Below are 18,967 nucleotides of genomic sequence, written 5' to 3' on the forward strand. Positions count from 1 at the left end.
TCCATATATATATATATATATATATAGACATATATATGGTTACGTAATTGTGTTTAGCTATTACAGAACCTAAAGAGAGGCGAGCCTAGATTTCTTCAAAATTTCGATGAAGCCTTATCAGACTTGAGTTGAATTTACAATCTTCCTCTTGTTCGACTAGATTTGATATAAGGTATGAAGTCGCATATTTTAAGATATATAAATATATGCTATGATATTTAAATGTTAAGTAGAATACGATTATTGAAATATGATTTTATATCATGAATCAACAATAGAAAAGTTCGGATTCTAGCTACGTTTATTTTCTTGAATGCACTTTAGTCATTAAATGATCATGTGAATTGTAAATATGCTCTTAAATATTATTTAGGAGGATATATAATCGTCAATAAACTGGATAGGAAAACTAACTAAAATACTCAAGTACTTAGTTTAATAGGGAAGTGGGTTGCTCAGTAATCACATAGAATCAACTTACTGATTTGTTCATAAAATTTAATGCTTGTGGCTTTTCTATTTCACCTTGTTGGAAATAGTTTTAGCATTATATTTAGTTAACGATGTAATTATCTTATTAGGTAGACCAATATTTTGTATCGATATATTTCAGTTCAACCACAAATCCACAGACAATAAGGTATGTTGCGACCGAGTAACATACGACATGTATCTGTATCATATGATATATGTTTGATTGAATTGACTGAGAATATATGTCTATATGTCTTATTTGTTGAGTTGATGTGGCATACATGACATACATGTCGAGCTATGATCCTTGGATACCTATTATGATTGGATTTGATTCTGGGGTTTGTGAACACAATGCTATATTTGGTATTATATGGCCCTTAAAACATATTCATTAGTGGCCCCGCTGATTGATTGAGATTTGGGATTTGATAGCGCATTGTCGACGTTATCATACGAGTATCCCTGATTGAGACCGGTGTGCCAGCTCGAGCATTGATTTGATAGCGATTCGTTTGATTCTGACATGTGCTCAGTGGATGGACATTTGACCTGATACCTCCACGATATACATGTATTGCATATCATATATCATTGTTTAGATACTTGTTGTATATATTGTGGTTGTTTCATACTGAGCTTTGCTCACCCCAGAGGGGACTGTTGTTGTCTTTGTATGTGGACAATGAAAGGTACTCCAGGATATCAGGAGGCCGGAGAGGGTGCTTCTGGAGGGAGTCACAGTTTGAGCTAAGGTTTTATGTTTTTCCCAGTGCATATAAGTATCTTTATATCGGGGAATTTCCTGAGGATATGAGTTGTTTGTATGTGGTTAGTTTTGATTATGTGTGGGACATATTTTATGATATGAGAGAAAATACTATTTTTAATATTCAAATAAAATATTTTGGGCTCATTGTAAAGAAAATTTAAACTCGTTTTTCGCTGTAATTAATTAAACCTAATCAAATTGCATTGTAATAACGATTAGGAGTTAAGAGCCCCACACAGCATGGTATCAGAGCTAGTGTTTGGCGTCGCACGAAGTGACGCATTTTAATCCGTGAGGCCTTGGGCCAAAGCGAACAAAATCACAAGTGGGCTGGGTCGTGACAATTGGTATAAGTGCTAGTGTGTGGCGCCGTACGAAGTGACGCATTTTAAAGCCGTGAGGCCTCGGGTCAAAGCGGATAATATCACAAGTGGGCTGGGCCGTGACATTTGGTATCAGAAAGAGATTTGAACCAGTGTGTGGGCGCCACACGAAGTGACGTGTTTTAAAGCCGTGAGGCATCGGGCCAAAACGGACAATATAACAAGTAGGCTGGATCGTGACATTTGGTATCAGAACGACTCCGCGTGAGTTTCGGATGGTGGGGCAAACCTCAGTGAGGACGCTAAGTCCCGAAAGGGGGGGGAAGGTCCTTAGGCGAAATCCCACATCGCTAACAATGAAATAGATGCTGGACATTTAAATGAGCGTGTAGCAACCCGTTGTGACGCGTTTTAAAGTCGTGAGGCCTCGGGCCAAAGCAGACAATCTCACAAGTGGGCTGGGCCGTGACAGCGTAAGTAGCTATTCTTGCTAGCAATATTCGTCCTGTAATAAGTATCGTGTCTGGCTCCGCTTGCTTAGCATGAATCACGCCCTCCCAGTCGTGGGTTGCTTGAGCTTTGGGCAATCACCAGCTTTATGCCCCATTGCTCCACACTTGAAGCACTTGTAGGTGCCCCACATGCACTTTCCATAGTGATGGCGATCACACTTCTATTTAGGTGGTTGTCCTTGTGGTTTCGGCTGTCCCGGCCGCTTCGGTGGTTCCGTATAAGCTTCTTATTATGATGACTAGCTTTGAAACGTCCTGCCCTTTTTATTGCTTTAAAAGTACTAGAAATTTTTTTTTAAATATTTCGACCAACTCACTTAATACATGAAAATATTTTTATAAAATATTTTACCCTTTAAAATTAAACATTAACCAACTAGCATTTTAAAAACCAAGTGCAATAGTGATCAAATGAAATCGTCGCATATTTTACCAAACCTAAAAGCAATAATTTGAAAAGAATAGCTCATACTAAACCTCTCAAAAATCTCTCAAATGCATAAATAAATAATCTTAAAAATCTTTAATCATAAAGCATGAGTCAAAAGTCATAGTGCGGAAAAAGTAGAAGCGCTGGTCCTCGGGTTGTGTGCGCCTTCAGTCCAGTCAAATCACCCGTCAAGTCCTCCCTCAAACTCACCTGCATCTATCACACCTAGTGAGTCTAAAGACTCAACACACCATAATCTTTATAACGAGTAATACGTAATACAGTCAACATATAACGGTGAAAAATACTTGTACTTAAAATACCGTTTTCATGAAGATGCATAAACATAAACATTTTCGTAAACATTTTCATGATGCATAAAACTTTAAACATAAACATTTTCATAAAATACTTTTTCATGACATGCAATCATAAACCTTAACTTTTTTCTTTTTCCTCAACATGACATGACATAAAACCTTTAACATGATCATGAACATTTTCCTTCTCTTTTTCTCTTTTCTTTTGTTGAATTCAGATCGTTAATTGTGACTTTCCTGATCATGCTCATGAGGGTCGATGGATCTATCTACATAAAATCACAGTACTTGGCGACGGGGGACACCAGCAACACTCTCACCGGTCAACTGGGCCCTGGCCTATCATGATTCGAATAGAAATACGATCGTCGGGGCTCCCTCTGGGGCCTTTTCCCATAAATGGGCTCCCTCTGGGGCCTTTTCCCCTCACGATATTCTCATTCTTCCGTTACCACAAAACCGTTACCACATATCCGTTACCACATATTCGCAATGATGGAAACACGATCGTTGGGCTTCCACTGGGACCATAACCCTCACGACGTCGCCAACATTAACGAATTAGTCACAATTATTTCACATCCTTCAACATTTTTCATTCACATCACTTTAGAAAAATCATGAATATCATTACGTTTTTCATTTTTGAAACCAAGCATACAACATCTATTTTAAATGTCTTCTTAAAATCATACAAATCCTTTAGACATTTAAAAAATCATAAGTTAATCGTGAACATTTCATAAACAATTATAAATGATCATAATATCATAAAAACAGCATCTAGAGCACTGCCATGACCTTTACTAATTTCTAGGTGTAAAAAGACCGTTTTACCCCTAGACTTGACATTTTACGTTTTTGACTTTTATCTTGATTTCATGACTCTAATATGTCCCAAATAATTATTTAAGCCTACATGAATTTTCCCATATTTTTATTTAGCTTAAAACGAGGACTATTAATTTAATATTTAAATAAGACGTATTAACGCTTTTTAATCCCGAATTAAACCAAACCTTAATATAAAATCCCCAAATTAAAAACTTAGACTTCTAATAATTATTTAAGCTTAAAATTAATTTTTCATAATTTTATAATGCGTAAAACTAGCTTTTCGATAGATTCCTCGATTCGTTTTTAACCTTAAACGTACATCCCGGTTTTGACTCGTATGGACTCGAAACTTAACCAAAACTTACCAAATTTGAACTAAAGCCTCCTAACACATAACTAAACCTTTTCCAACCCAAATCAAGCCCATTTAGTCCTTTGAACACTTCCCTAGCAGCTACTGAATTTCTGCACAAGGAATCCTAGTTCTAATAGAATTTGAACTTCTCCTTCTTTGGCTCCAACCCTTAATCACTTGGTCCAGCCTTTGTGCAACCTGTCTAAGACCCTGGCAGCACCCTCCTAAGCCCCTTGGTCGTGCCGTTGACAGCAGCAAGCCGCCGCAAGCCCTAGTGAACCCTAGCGAAAGAGTCCCAACCCACTAGGACTCTAAATTTTCGTTTCCTATGATACATGGTCCTGTCCAGCCCTTGTTCATGCCCTTAAGGACTCTAAATCCAGTGGAAAAACGTCCCCTATGAAGCCCCTAACATGGCAGCCCCTTAATGCAAAGTTATCATAAGTTTGGATCATGAAAGTGTAAGTTTTTGACATGATATGGATTAAAAACGAAAATACATAAAAGATCAACATATTTTCCATGCAAACATAATTAAAACATGTAATATGGTGTGATAGATGAGAAAAGGAGATTTATAGCGTGCCTTTGCGTAATTTACGCACGAAAATTTGTTGACGATTGCGAAGAACGGGCGAGAACCGCGGCTATCACCTTCCTTAGCTTTCTACCGAAATATTTCCTTCAAAAGTGTGGTGTGTGTGCTTCGTGTAGGGCTGGCCGAAGTGTTTCAGAATATATGGAGTGTGTGAGACGTGAGTTTTGTATGTTTTGGGGAGGGTTTTTAATGCATTTTATAGTTAATTACTTCACTAAATAGGCTTAGGCCCCTTTAACATATAATTAGGCTCATTAGTGCTCATTTAGTTTTTTAATTAAAATATAAAATAGTTTTGGGTAAAAATAAGTTTGTGAAAATATCCGGGTTGCCAAAGATTTCGTAATTTTGTTGAAAAACCAACACCGATAAAATTTACGTCCCGGCGTATAAAATCACCTCAAAACCCTTCATTTTCAAAAATACTAAAAAGCATCGATCATCTTTTAAATAATTAAAAATAATTATTTAATAAAATATTTTACGTTTTACAGCCCTCGGTCCCCGTTCCTCGATCGTCACTTGAATAATCCTTAAAAATACGATTTTAATGCAATCATATAGCAAAAATATATTTTAAGCATGTAATTATGCACAACATAATTAATTAATACAATTAAAACAATTAATTAAAATACAGGAGAATTTAATAATTCAAATGCATGTGGTTCGCGTGGACCTTTAAATTTTCGGGGCGTTACAATCTCCCCCCCTTAAATTGAATTTCGTCCTCGAAATTCGCTTATCCTTAATAACCCACAGTTTAGACTTAGGTCTAGTATCCCAAAAATTCACGCTTTTGCTGCGCTACTCTGATAAAAACTTAAGTTCTAAAATGACCTTACGTCTCCTTGATCCCAATTAAATTTTTCTTCTAAATCCTTATTCGTGAATTGTAACTTAGAAAAACCCATAATGACTTAGTGATATACTATTATAACCTCGAATTTCCATTTTCCTTAAAATTCCCAAAGTTAAAAGATGGATGGTCATACTTATCGTATATTATTTTCTTTATTTTATACCCAAAATATTCATCAACTTATCATATTTCAGTCTTAAAATCCCAAACGCATCCGCTGACGCTTAGATTTTCAAGCCTAATATCGATTCATTCTTAAAAACCCTTGATTAAAATTCCTTATAACATTGTAACCCAATATATCCCAAGGTTTTTAATATTCTTAAAAGTCTAAATCCTCAAAATTACTATCAATTAAACCATCAAATTTTCGCTTATTGCTAAATTAGTCCCCAAATTCCTTAAAATCTCAAAATTAATTCTTAATTTCCCCAAGAATTATCTTAATTGGTCTTTAATTTCAAAAATTCTATGATTAACCTATAAGTTTTTTGGCATTCTTAATTTTCTTCTACAGATTTCCCATAATATAATTTCAATAAATTTAAACTTATTTACCCAAAAAAAAAACAATTCATATAACCAATCTTATTTTTCATCAAAACTTAAAATCCCAATTTATACATTTTCTTATTCCCAAAGTCGTTGTAATCCTCGAATCATTATTTCTTATGAGTAATTCCCAAAAATTAATTCAACTAGTAACCACGAATCATAAATATTTTCTTAGAAGATCTACATGTCCCAAAAACATTCATAATATTCACGATTAACTTATAGCCCAAAAAGTAAAACGTTAATACTAAAACCCAAAAATCAACAAAGTCCAATTCCACCACGAAGCCAACATGCGTTGAAATCAAATAATTTCTTATTTCATATCGTATCACGTATAAAAAAATTCCAAAGCATATAAATCATATATTATCATGAAGCTATTAAACATGTGACGTGAACATATAATTCATGTAGTCATGCAGGTGACAACATATAAATCATATAAATCATGTAAAAACTTACAACTTTGAGGCTTGACGACTGATCTTTCTGGCGCTGATGGTGGCACAACCCTTTACAGGACCTTTGCTCTGATACCAACTGAAACGTCCTGCCCTTTTTATTGCTTTAAAATTACTAGAAAATTTTTTTTTTAAATATTTCGGCCAACTCACTTAATACATGAAAATATTTTTATAAAATATTCTACCCTTCAAAATTAAACATTAACCAACTAGCATTTTAAAAACCAAGTGCAATAGTGATCAAATGAAATCGTCGCATATTTTACCAAACCTAAAAAGCAATAATTTGAAAAGAATAGCTCATACTAAACCTCTCAAAAATCTCTCAAATGCATAAATAAATAATCTTAAAAATCTTTAATCATAAAGCATGAGTCAAAAGTCATAGTGCGGAAAAAGTAGAAGCGCTGGTCCTCGGGTTGTGTGCGCCTTCAGTCCAGTCAAATCACCCGTCAAGTCCTCCCTCAAACTTACTTGCATCCATCACACCTAGTGAGTCTAAAGACTCAACACACCATAATCTTTATAACGAGTAATACGTAATACAGTCAACATATAACGGTGAAAAATACTTGTACTTAAAATATCGTTTTCATGAAGATGCATAAACATAAACATTTTCGTAAATATTTTCATGATGCATAAAACTTTAAACATAAACATTTTCATAAAATACTTTTTCATGACATGCAATCATAAACCTTAACTTTTTCCTTTTTCCTCAACATGCGTGGACCTTTAAATTTTCGGGGCGTTACAAGCTTGCTAGGCGCGATTCCTCTTGCGCTACATCTCCCAATCAATATCCTTCAGTGACTGCTCGGCTCGAAAAGCTTTGGCGACAGCAGTAGTGTAATCGACAGGATCAGTGAGCATCACATCATGACGGATCCTGGGCCTCAATCCATCAAGGAAATGTCTTAATTTCTCCGCCGCATTATTCGCAATCAAGAGCACAAAATAACAGGCCCTATCAAACTTCTGTACAAACTCGGCAAAAGATAAATCCCCATGGCGGAGACTCATAAACTCTCTCTTCAACCTCGAAAGAACGTCGATAGTGAAATAATTACCATAAAATATCCTCTTGAAATCCTTCGAAGTCAATGTTGCTAGATTCACCCCTCGCTCCGATCCTTCCAACCATAAGGAAGCGTCGCCCTTCAACAGATAGATGGTACAACGAAATCGGTCAGTGTCCGCCATATCCATGTAACGAAAAATAACTCTCAAATATCGAATCCATCCCTCAGCAACGAATGGATCCGTAGTGCCAGAGAAATCCTCAGGGTTCATCCTCCTAAAACGCTCATAGACTGCCTCTGGTCGTCCCCTCGCAGAATATCCAACATGCTGCTCTAGTAACTGTGCCATGCCCGCTAGTACATGAGCAATGGCATCTTGATTAGGAGGAGGCAGTGGAATCTCCTCCTCACGTCCAGCATCAATACCACTACGAAGAACTCGTCTAGGAGGCATCTCTGTACAAGTCATCCTAACCACGTAACCAACATACATTTAACATTTTAAATGAAACATGAAACTAACATCTATATCATGTATCATAAAAGCATTTAAATAATTTTAGCATATAAAATATAAAGCAGTAAAACCTCACGTACTTGAGGTATGACTTTTTGAGCCTTTCGGAGTGGCAGTAACACAATCCTTTGGGGAATCCTTCGCTCTGATACAACCTTAAACGTCCTCTACTTTTTAACTTTAAAATCCTACTAATTTTTTTTATACTTAATTTTGAAAATAATTAATTAAAACCACTTAACATTTCCATGAATCAAAACCATATAACATTTAAAATTTCAAGTGCATAAAAAATATCTAAATCGTCAACTAACAAATTCAACTCCAACCTTTAACATGATCATCCTACTTCAAAATAAAGTATAAATATCTCTAATAAAATCATTAACAAAAATTTTAAACTTTGCCTATCAATCTAATGCGGAAAATAAATGGCCCTCGAGAGTGTACTGTCGGACTCGATCCACTCAAGCGTCAGCGTCTCCCTCAATAACATCATCACCTGCAACATTCAAATTAGTGAGTCTAATGACTCAACAAGTTCTAAATATGAGTAGAAAATAATACATATACAAGCACATGCATTGAAAATCATACTTTTATTTAAAATAAATTTGTAAATATAAATAAATCGTAAAATCATAAAATCATAAAACTTTCAATAATTTATCATTTTGGGTGAAGTTTGATCCTTGAAAGTGACTAGCCTTTATCATCTGATCTACTGATCAGTCTTAGCTCACCATTGCGCATGGTAACGGGCGCTAGGCACCGACGTACAATGAAAATACGATCGTTGGACTCCCTCTGGGGCCTTGTCCTGTAAATAGACTCCCTCTGGACCTTCTCCCTCACGATATTTCCAAAATCATATATCATTTCCACTTTGTCACAATCAATTCACATCCGTTAAAATATTTTTCTTTTTTTTTAATCATAAAATATCATGACTTTTCAAAAATAGTATTTTAACAGTAGAATTTTCACAGCTTTGCCATAAATCATAACATATCATATTTTCATCATAATATATCATTTAACATGCGTTATGACCATTCGATACGTTGCCAACCATTTTCGTACTACCCAGGTGTAAAATGACCGTTTTGCCCCTGGACGTAAAATTTCTCGATTTTTACTTTTTCTTTCTTTCATTGACTCTAGACCATCCCAAATAATTATTTAAACTTAAATTTAATTTTTAATATTTTTATTTAACGTAAATTAGGGGCTTTCGATTTAATTACCTATTTACTAATTCGTGAAGCGTTTAATTCTCGATTAATTCAAACTTTAATATTTTCTTCCCAAATTTTAAACATAAATTTTTTATACCTAAAAGTCCCTCAAGAACCATGACCCGACCCCCGTGGATCATGGTTCGAACCCTTACCCATTAAACTCAATAATTCGACCCTAGCTTGTTCCTCTCGAGCCATCTCACGTTTTCCTCGAACCACACCCGAGCCACCTCGAGCCATCCTCTGACCAGACCCTCTATGGACATTACTGACCACGCCTAGCCCATCTAACCAGCCCCTAGCCCACTTCACCAGTTCCAGCATGAGCAGCGGCCGGAGACTTGCGCCTAGGAGTCTACCGAAGCTAGGACTCTTTTACTCGATCCACAACCGAACCCGAGCCCTCCTGACCCTAAGTGGACCACCCTTAGACCTAACTTAGACCACCCTAGCCAAGCTAACCAGCCCCTAGCCCATGCACAGCACTTGGCTCACATGAACAAGAGCCGCACATGTTTTCCTCACGCTTTGATCGAGCCACCCTCGACCAAGCCGCACCAGCCTCTGTCTCGATCCTTGAACATCCTCCCTAGACCCTAATGGACCAGCCTAGACCAACCCAACCAAGACACAAGCCGCCCCCTCCGAGAACGCACACATGCGTGCATGGGAAGAGTCCATGCGGTTGTGGACTTTTCCCTTCAGCAGCCCTTGAGTCCTAGCCCTGCTAGGACTCTTCCTAACCCTTGACCACGTCCTGCACGAGCCCCTACCCATCCATGACCTAGCCGCACATAGCCAAGCACCAAGCCGAACCCGTTATCACATAGTACATGTTGGAAACCCTAGATTCTTATCCAACCTTAGCCAAGCTCGACTAGCATGTATTTTTATCCCTTAACGACTCTTTTTCCTGTCCTTTAAACACTTCTTATTGGCAACGTGTCCTTAAGAATCACATCGTTAAAGAAAGAAGGGTAAAAACATTAGAACTTTTAAAATAATCGTTATATCATAAACCCATCGAACGTAAATATTTTTTTCATGCAAAATAATTCAAACATGCATAATATTGTGTGAATGATGCGTCAAAAGGGATTTAGATTCATGCCTTTGCGTTTTAAAAATGCTCGAATACGCGATCGTCAGCATGGGGCACAAGAAAGAACGAACGGACGACGAAGACTCCTAGTTTTCTCCCCTCAAAGATTTTGAAATATGTGTGTGTGGTGTGTGTAAATTTCGGCTTGTATGAAGTCTCCAAAGCTTAGGTTTTCTATTTTATAGATTTTAATTTGCATGATAATGGGCTTGAGTTTTGGACTTTCAAGTTTAGGAGCAATTGAACCTACTAATCCTTGGTAAATTAGACTCAATAACCCCTATTTAATAAAAACAATAAAAGTTTATGAAAATTAGTTTTCAAAAATAATGCTTTTGGTATTTTAAAAGTATCTCGTTTTCCCAAAACATGCTTCCCGGATAAAATCGTGTTCGTCTCGTAAAATAATTTGAACTCTATCATTTTTAAAAAAAATTAATAATTTTTAATCATATTAAGAAGCCTGGAAAATATTTAATGAAAAATATTCATTTTGTCTTGGTATTCTCCGGTCTCTTTTTCCCAGCCTATTATCGAATATTCTGACAAAATCTTCAATCCTCATGAAATCATGCAATTAGACCCTTGATCATATAATTTGCATCATGCAAGCATTTAGAATCAATTAAATAAAACAACTAAATTTAATTCATTTTCATGGATGTGGTTTATGTAAGTTGGCTTTTGGACGTTACATGAACTTTTCAACAGAACAACTATATTAATTTGGTTTCTTCAATGTTGACCGGATAGCACAAAGTCTGAGAATTAAATCATAATATGGTTATCCATCAATGCCTCTAACATTGTTCCGTCAACCTTCGGCGTTTTCAACCATTCCATTTATCGTCTTTGACTCAAATGACACCAACTTACCCTTAACAAGGATTTACTATCGGTTATTTCCGTCACATTAGCATAGAATTCTCGTACAACTAGCGCAATCACAGCCTTAGGTTTATTGCCCAATTTTTACCACCCCTCGCTTGAATACTAAAACGAATTGTAGTTGTCCTAGGAGAAAAATTGAATCCATGTTGGGGAATGGGGCGTCCAGGAGTTTTAGCAAGCTCATATCATTTCATAGCCTCTTTGGACATAAAACTTCCGGAGTGACTCGAAGAAGATGAGAGATTAGTTACCTTGGATTTCTTGGGAGCCATGCTTTAACCTTGATGGAGATATGGAGTTTCCCGATGATTTTCTCTGTAATTTGAAGATTGGAGAGATGGCAAGTGATAATATTGAGTGGAGGAGACGATTTTCTCAGAGAAAGTGGTTAAGATGTGTGAAGGGAAGATGATAAGATAGATTTGCGGGATAATCGTTGAGCTACAATAGCTCGGTTTTTGAAATATTGAACACTGATGAATTAAATCAAGTTTGGACCAATTAAATATTTTGTAAAACATTCAAAATATATTCAAGTTGAATGAGAAAAAAAATTGGTTGAAGAATTTTATAAAATACTTAATATGCAATATTTTGGTATTTATAAAAAACATAAAATACTTCAACAATGCATTTTAAAACATTAGAAATGATAATTAAATATAATAAATAAATAGACATGAATTTGTTTATGGATGTTTGGAAATTAACAACTCATACGTCACCCTTTTTTCCCTTTGGAAATGATTCACTAGAATACTTTGATTCTTACAACTCTTTGAACAAACCCAATCCAGAAAGACAACAACCAACTAGAACTCCTAGCACTCAAGATTGCAGGTACCACCTTGCAATCAACATATTGTTTAATGTCTCATATGCAAAGACTGCAAACACATTGTTTTACGTCTTTGTGTGAAGAATCATTCATCTAATCTATGACGTTCAATTCTCTTGTATATGTTTGAGTGATTGTGTGTGTGAAATTTATCCTTGACAGTGTACATCTCAAATGTATCCTCACACAAGGGCTTGTGCTCTCAACTATCATATTTCTTCATGATAATCACCCATACTTTGATCCCTTTCAAAAGCTCTTCTTTAATTTTTAAGATGTTGTATTTATTGAAAGTGGATCGTTTAAGGTGCTTGCTTGCGCAACAGAAGTTTCAAAATTATTTTCATCCAAGAACCGAGCACCCTAAACACTATAGTGTGTAGCAAATACAATAAAACACAAAATATCATACATAGGGTGTTTTAAAGATATACCTATCAATCTTAAAAGATTGATGATGACCCCAACTTAGTTGTCAAAAAATTAAACTCTTCAATGGCAAGACAAATCTTCCAGTTTCCAATGAGCACTCCTTGCTCAAAAATTAAGCTCACCATCAACAAGGAAGATCCACTCTAATTTTGCACTAGAAAAATTAGAGCTTTTTTCATTGAGAAGAGTATATTTTCCTCAACCAAAATGAAGAAGAAAAATTGCAGAGAATTGGTGTGCTAAGTTTCGGCCCTTGCTATGTTGAGAGAGAGGAGAGTTAATTTTTCTTGGTGTATGAAAAACAAAAGTAAGCATGTGCCTGCCATGCCTTGGATATTGAAAAAGTAGTCTCCAACCCTCCACCTCCCAAGCATGGAATTCTATTTGGGCTTGTAACAATTACAAAGTCCATGGACTTTTATTTAAATGTTTCAAACATATTTGATACTATTTAAACTTTACTTGATTTTACTCAAACCCACTAGTTGAATAATTTTTTCCTATTGAGCTCTACAAGATCCAATATTGTTTTATTAATTCAACACTTGAATTAATTTAATTATTTGGACTCTACTAGCCCCACTAGTGTTTAATTAATTCAACACTTGAATTAATTTAATTTAGTCCATAATAATGTTTATGAAAATCACAATGTTCAAATATATTATTTGTTTAGCCAACTTTTAATTTAGGAACACTTCCATAAATTAAAAGTTACATTCTCCTTATAGAAGTTATACTTATATTTTTCTTTGCGCTTATAAACTCCTTTATAAGCCGTTCAACACGTTGAACTATTTTTATTTCTCAACGGGACCTAGAAAGTTAGCACTTGTGTGGCCCTCAATGGTTCATTGATATACTAGCCGTGGGTTCACATCTCCATGTGATTCGGGACTAAACATGTCCTTATATGAGTATAGCTCAATTGCTCCATTCTTACTTATCAACTCCTTGATAATAAGAACGTCAGAACTCAAGTCTGTTAGTACCCAACCAATCATGTTAAATGCCCAGCAACATCGCTTACATGATTCCCTAGGTATCAAATGATAGTGCCTGCAAGAACCATTCAATTATGATTAGCGTACAGTACGGTCCCTTCAACTCATATATCCCGACCGATTCGACCACTATTGGTATATCGAGAGCTGTCAAAGAATCGATACTATGTGTCATGTCGTAGTTGCATCGATGGTGTAATCTATGAAACCCCTTTCATAATTATCACCATAATCTGATCAGAGATTTCATACTACATATACATGAGATCACATAGGATATCCATACCCAAAGGTAAACGGTGAATCCCCGACTACAATGCATCGACTCCTATATGTTTCGACAAGACACCCAACCTTGCCACCTGATGACCCCATGAGAGTCGATAAACAAGTCAAAGTGCAATGCTAGCACATAAGAGTCTCAATGTTGTCCCGAGTCATAAGGACTAATGATGTACAACCATAAACTAGGACGTTTCCACTCGATAAGTGAGAACCACTTGGAAAGTCCTATATAGAGGATTGTTCAGTGCACTCTACCAGGAGCACCTATCTGCATGCTCGGACATCACAATGTCCCCTACCAATGAAACATGGTACTCACATCGCAGATACTAGTCTCAAACTCGAGCGGCCTATATCCTTCTTAGCGGCGGCTGAATCGACTAGGAACTGTTTAGAATAAACAGTATTCCAAATATGAGTTTCATGATACTCATCATATGAGCATCTCATATTCTTTCTACTATTTGTATATTCAAAGACTTTATCTATGCAACTAGCATGAGTATACAGATAAAGATGTGCCAAATCAATAATTTCAAATATTATTAAAATAAAGATTGTTTATACATAGAGTTTCATTGTGAACACTCGGCCAACACTTGGCTCGACGGGCACCTACTCTAACATTTATATGCACCAACAATGATATAGCCTTTAGACACAAAAATATGACCGTTAAAAATCTTTTTGGACTGTTTCAGAACTGATATAATTTAGCCCGCGAACTGATGACGTGGCAATTACACAAACTGATGATGTGGACTAGTTCTAACTGGTCGATGTCTAACTGGTCATATGGTTTTGGATCAGTTGGTGTACTGAAAGCAGCCTTGCTGAAGGCTGATTTCAGTTTGTGCAAAACCAGTAGCTTCATCATCATTTATCAAGATCTTAAGTTTCGATTCTGTGAAAACCCAAAATTTTACTATACAAAGAGACAAAGTACCAAGTTGATTTTAGATTTGGCATTGAAGATGAATTATGTCATGGAGGGGAAAGGCTTAAAGTCACATTGGTTATTACATGTCATAAATCATGCAACCTTTGACATGGAAGGGAAAAGCCTAAAGTCACATTGATGATTACATGTCATAAACCACACAACCTTTGGGATGGAGGGGGAAGACCTAAAGTCACATTGGTGCCTATAAATAGTGGCAAAGGAATGAGTGAAATCACATCAAAACAACATCAAAAGTTCTCTCCAAAAGTTGTAATTTTCGAGTACCAAAAATTATGCTCCATTTCAGAAGGTTTTGCTCATTGTTTAACAAATTCAAATCCGATCTCCACCGTTCATAATACACCTACACGTGTTTTGAGCAACATATCAAAAATTCAAATCGATCTAACGGTTCAATTAGGCGCAAATATTTTTGCAAGGTGTTTTTCAGTGTCAAACTCCAACTTGTTCATTCCAAGATTTTTGGAATCTTTTAGGTAAGTGGGCTTTTGCTATTTATTTTTTTGTAATTTAAACTTTGTATAAGTATTTCATGACATGCTTGTATGTGTGTCAAACGATTTTCGAAAAATATTAATATATATTTCATAAAATCTCGATCGATGTACGATATGTTCCTTCTATTTCCGATGTTCTTTGATTCTGCTGAGTTCATTCAAAAATTCCGATAAGTGTTGTTTGATACATCTGATTCTGTGGTGCACTGTTATTATTTGAGTGTGATATGGAACGACGATTGTAAATTTTATATGGCCCCCCATCAGTGGGTATAAAACCGTGTTTTGTCTGGCCCCCATCATTGTGTATAAAACTGTGTTCTGGCATCACTCCTTAGAGGACTAACATATGAGGGACAATTTGACCATGGAAAACGAGATGAATAACAGTGTTTTCATTTGTTCTGATTTTGTGCTGTTCTGAATTGTCTGATAATCTCTGTTTCACATATCGATTCCGATTCTGATATGATATGATATACTACGTTTTGAAAATTTATTTGCAAGATAGATTTTAAATTATCTTTATATGCACTTCTGGTAATCGATCGGACCTCACTTGCAGAGTGTTTTCCAAAACACTCACCCCTTACATCTCTCCCCAGATAAGAATGAAAATCAAGTAGACGATGATGAATAAGACATGCTTCAGGGTTGGTGATGAAGTTTCGAGATATGAATATTTCTCGCTTATCTTCTTCCTAAGTTTTGACTAAAGTTGTACAACGCTTCAGCACATTTTATTTCATTTTCGAATTTATCGATGTAAGACAAAATTATTTTGAGTTAATGATGAAATAGACTGGTTTTAATTTATACTGAATTACGATGCTTGTTGTTTAGCAATTATGTAATTGTTTAACAATGCTGGTGTTGATTAACCCCGGACAGATTCAGACTTTGACTTCTAAAGATAATTTGTGGATCATCATCTTATCTTTCCAACGCATGCTGAATCGTTTCATTCCAATAACCAAGCTGAGATATATGTCCAAAATACTGCAACTACTAAAGCTCAACTAATTGTTACATATCAGCCTCAACTGGTCCACTGAACTAGACCTGCTTCAGTTTAGCATAAATGGGTTCCGATTTTTCCTACTGAGTAAGGGTGGGCATAAAATACGAAAAAATCGAAAAAACCGACCGAACCGAATAATTCGGTTTAAATGGTTAAGTTTTTCGGTCGGTTATGATTTTAAAATTTATGAAGTTCGGTTTTTCGGTTTTAATCCCCAAAAAAACCGAAAAACCGAACTGGCCATATTTTTGTTAAATATAAGGTTTTTATGTATAATGGGTCATATTATTGTTAAGTATAAGACTTTTTATGTATAATGAGCCTATTAAGATTTAGGAACTTAGTATCATTAACCCTCAATTTTTTAATCCGATCGTTTTCTCTTCTTTCTCATCACTCATCAGTCGACGTTCTCTTTTTTTTCTGTATATATTTCTTTAATATTTTCGTAAGATTATTTGTGTTCAATTCGAGCTGGTTGACACCTTTTTATCATTCTTATTACTGAATATTTCGTTGGATTCATGCATTTTCCGTGTTTACATAGTTAATTAGTTATATATTGTTATTATATTCATATGACATGTTTGTACACAACACAGGTTATATATATATATATATATATATATATATATATATATATATATATATATAGTCTCACAAATTAAATATTTGAAAAAAACTATAAAAGATTAAGTCTCACAAATTAAATATTTGAAAAATACTATGATTTAGATTTTAAAGGCATATAGTGACATATAATTTTATTTCTCAACAAATTTTAGCCAACCGTATATAATCGGCCGTATAAACCGAACCGTATTACAAAAATACCGAACCGAACCGTAATAAAATGGTTTGGTTTTGGACTAGAGATATTCAAAACCGAAAACCAAACTGTTGTAGAGTAAAATCAGACCAAACCGATGGTTGCCCACCCCTGCTACTGAGTGTCAAAAATACCGCCCTAATATGATGATCTCTCCGCGTTAGGGCGTCTTGTCCGCTCCAGCGGGACTCATCCTTTTTCATAAAATAAATAAACAGAATAAATAAAATAAAATTAATGAAAAAATGGCGCGGGACGGAAAAGGAAGAAAATGGAGGCGGACTACGAAGCTAAGAGATATGGCGTGGGGGATGGTAATGAAAATGTGGGAGGAAGTGATGTGGTGGGAGGGGAAGGAAGAAAATGGATGATCCGGAGGATACCATGGTGTCAAAGGAAGGTTTCGATGATGAAAGTAAGCCTCTGAGGACTGTATTTGTGTGGAATTTTCCGCTGAAAATCAAGAAAAAGAGATCAGTGAAGGAGTTTGGGAAGTTTGGTGAGGTCGAATCTATGAGGATTCTATCATTCCCTATAGTGGATGTGAGTTTTATCTGGCCTGTTGTGGTTCTTCGTATGATTTATGATATTTTATTGCTGTGTATGAATGTTTCTATCAATCTTCTAAACAAGTGTGAATGGTGTTAATTTCTTTTACAGGGAAAAATTTCGAGAAAGATTACTGTATTTCAGAAACGATTTAATGAAACGAGGACAATTAAGATGCTAAATGCAATAGCTATTTTCTGGTTTTTTTTTTTTTTTTTTTTGGGTCGGTTTTCTTTATCGAATGAACTTGCTTATGTAAATTTATTTTGACATTCAAAAGAGTAACCAAATATACATTTTTTTCTCACCCTGAAATTGTATGTTGAATGATATTGTGTCATGCTAAAATGCTTATACAATAAATTTAATTTAGAGACAAGTTGGTGTGCTCAATAGATAGGTCCATTCAGAGACCTGGAATTTATGGTGGATACTTTTTGGTTTTGCATGCTATTTTGCATTTATTTCCTTGTTTTGTTGGGCCAAGGTTTTTGAAGTATATGAAAAGTTAACATTTCCCCATATCAACTACACATAATTGCATATATGAGGGCTACTGGTGGTTCTCAACTCATCATTTGTCTTACCCAATCCTGCTGGTGAAATAATCTGTCACTTTTACTTCGTTCATGCTTACATTGTTTTCACAACAGAGGACTCTGCCCAAGCATCATTGTCCTTTAATAAGCTGTGGTATGTTTACTGTTATTGAATATTTATTGTACTTTTTTTATATTATTATGTGAATATGTATGTATGTTTATGTGTATATATATTTATGTATATTGAGTTACACGTGACAATAGGAAGATATGATTTGATCCTATGGATGTAGATTGGTGGAAATCATATCCGTGTCAATCAGGGCATGCCCACCATGCAAGAAATTGAAAGGAGATAATTCTCACTTATACAATAACAAAAGGACTGTTTTTGTGGGTAATCTTCCATTTGACGTTAATGTAAGGTATGAGTGGTGGTAATGTATAAATTACATGTGGGTAATTTGCTAGTTTAGAGTACAAATTGTGGTTCTTTTTTCCAATTTGATCATTTTATCTGTGGATGTTCTAGCTCAAATATGATGTGGTTTTCCCTTTTCAATATTCAACCTTCGAAATCGATCGCTATTAATTATTTAGAATCTTTAGAATGGTAACAGGTTCCATCGTGGGCATGTCATTTTATGTTACGTATCATTATGAGGATTAGCTTCTGAGTGCTTTATCAATTTTTGTCTTCGGTAGCTGATCATCCGGAGGATACC

At 35.5% G+C, this 18,967-nt stretch overlaps 1 long non-coding RNA gene across 1 annotated transcript; it reads left to right on the forward strand.

Moving 5' to 3' along the window:
- Positions 1-17,384: 17,384 nt before the first annotated feature.
- On the forward strand, positions 17,385-17,907 carry LOC142526790 (uncharacterized). The gene is made up of 2 exons (XR_012815351.1): positions 17,385-17,694; positions 17,812-17,907. It is a non-coding gene; the product is annotated as an uncharacterized LOC142526790 (long non-coding RNA).
- Positions 17,908-18,967: the final 1,060 nt, after the last annotated feature.

This window comes from Primulina tabacum, chromosome 15 (assembly GCF_025594145.1).
Source record: "Primulina tabacum isolate GXHZ01 chromosome 15, ASM2559414v2, whole genome shotgun sequence".
In the NCBI taxonomy this organism is placed as follows: domain Eukaryota; kingdom Viridiplantae; phylum Streptophyta; class Magnoliopsida; order Lamiales; family Gesneriaceae; genus Primulina; species Primulina tabacum.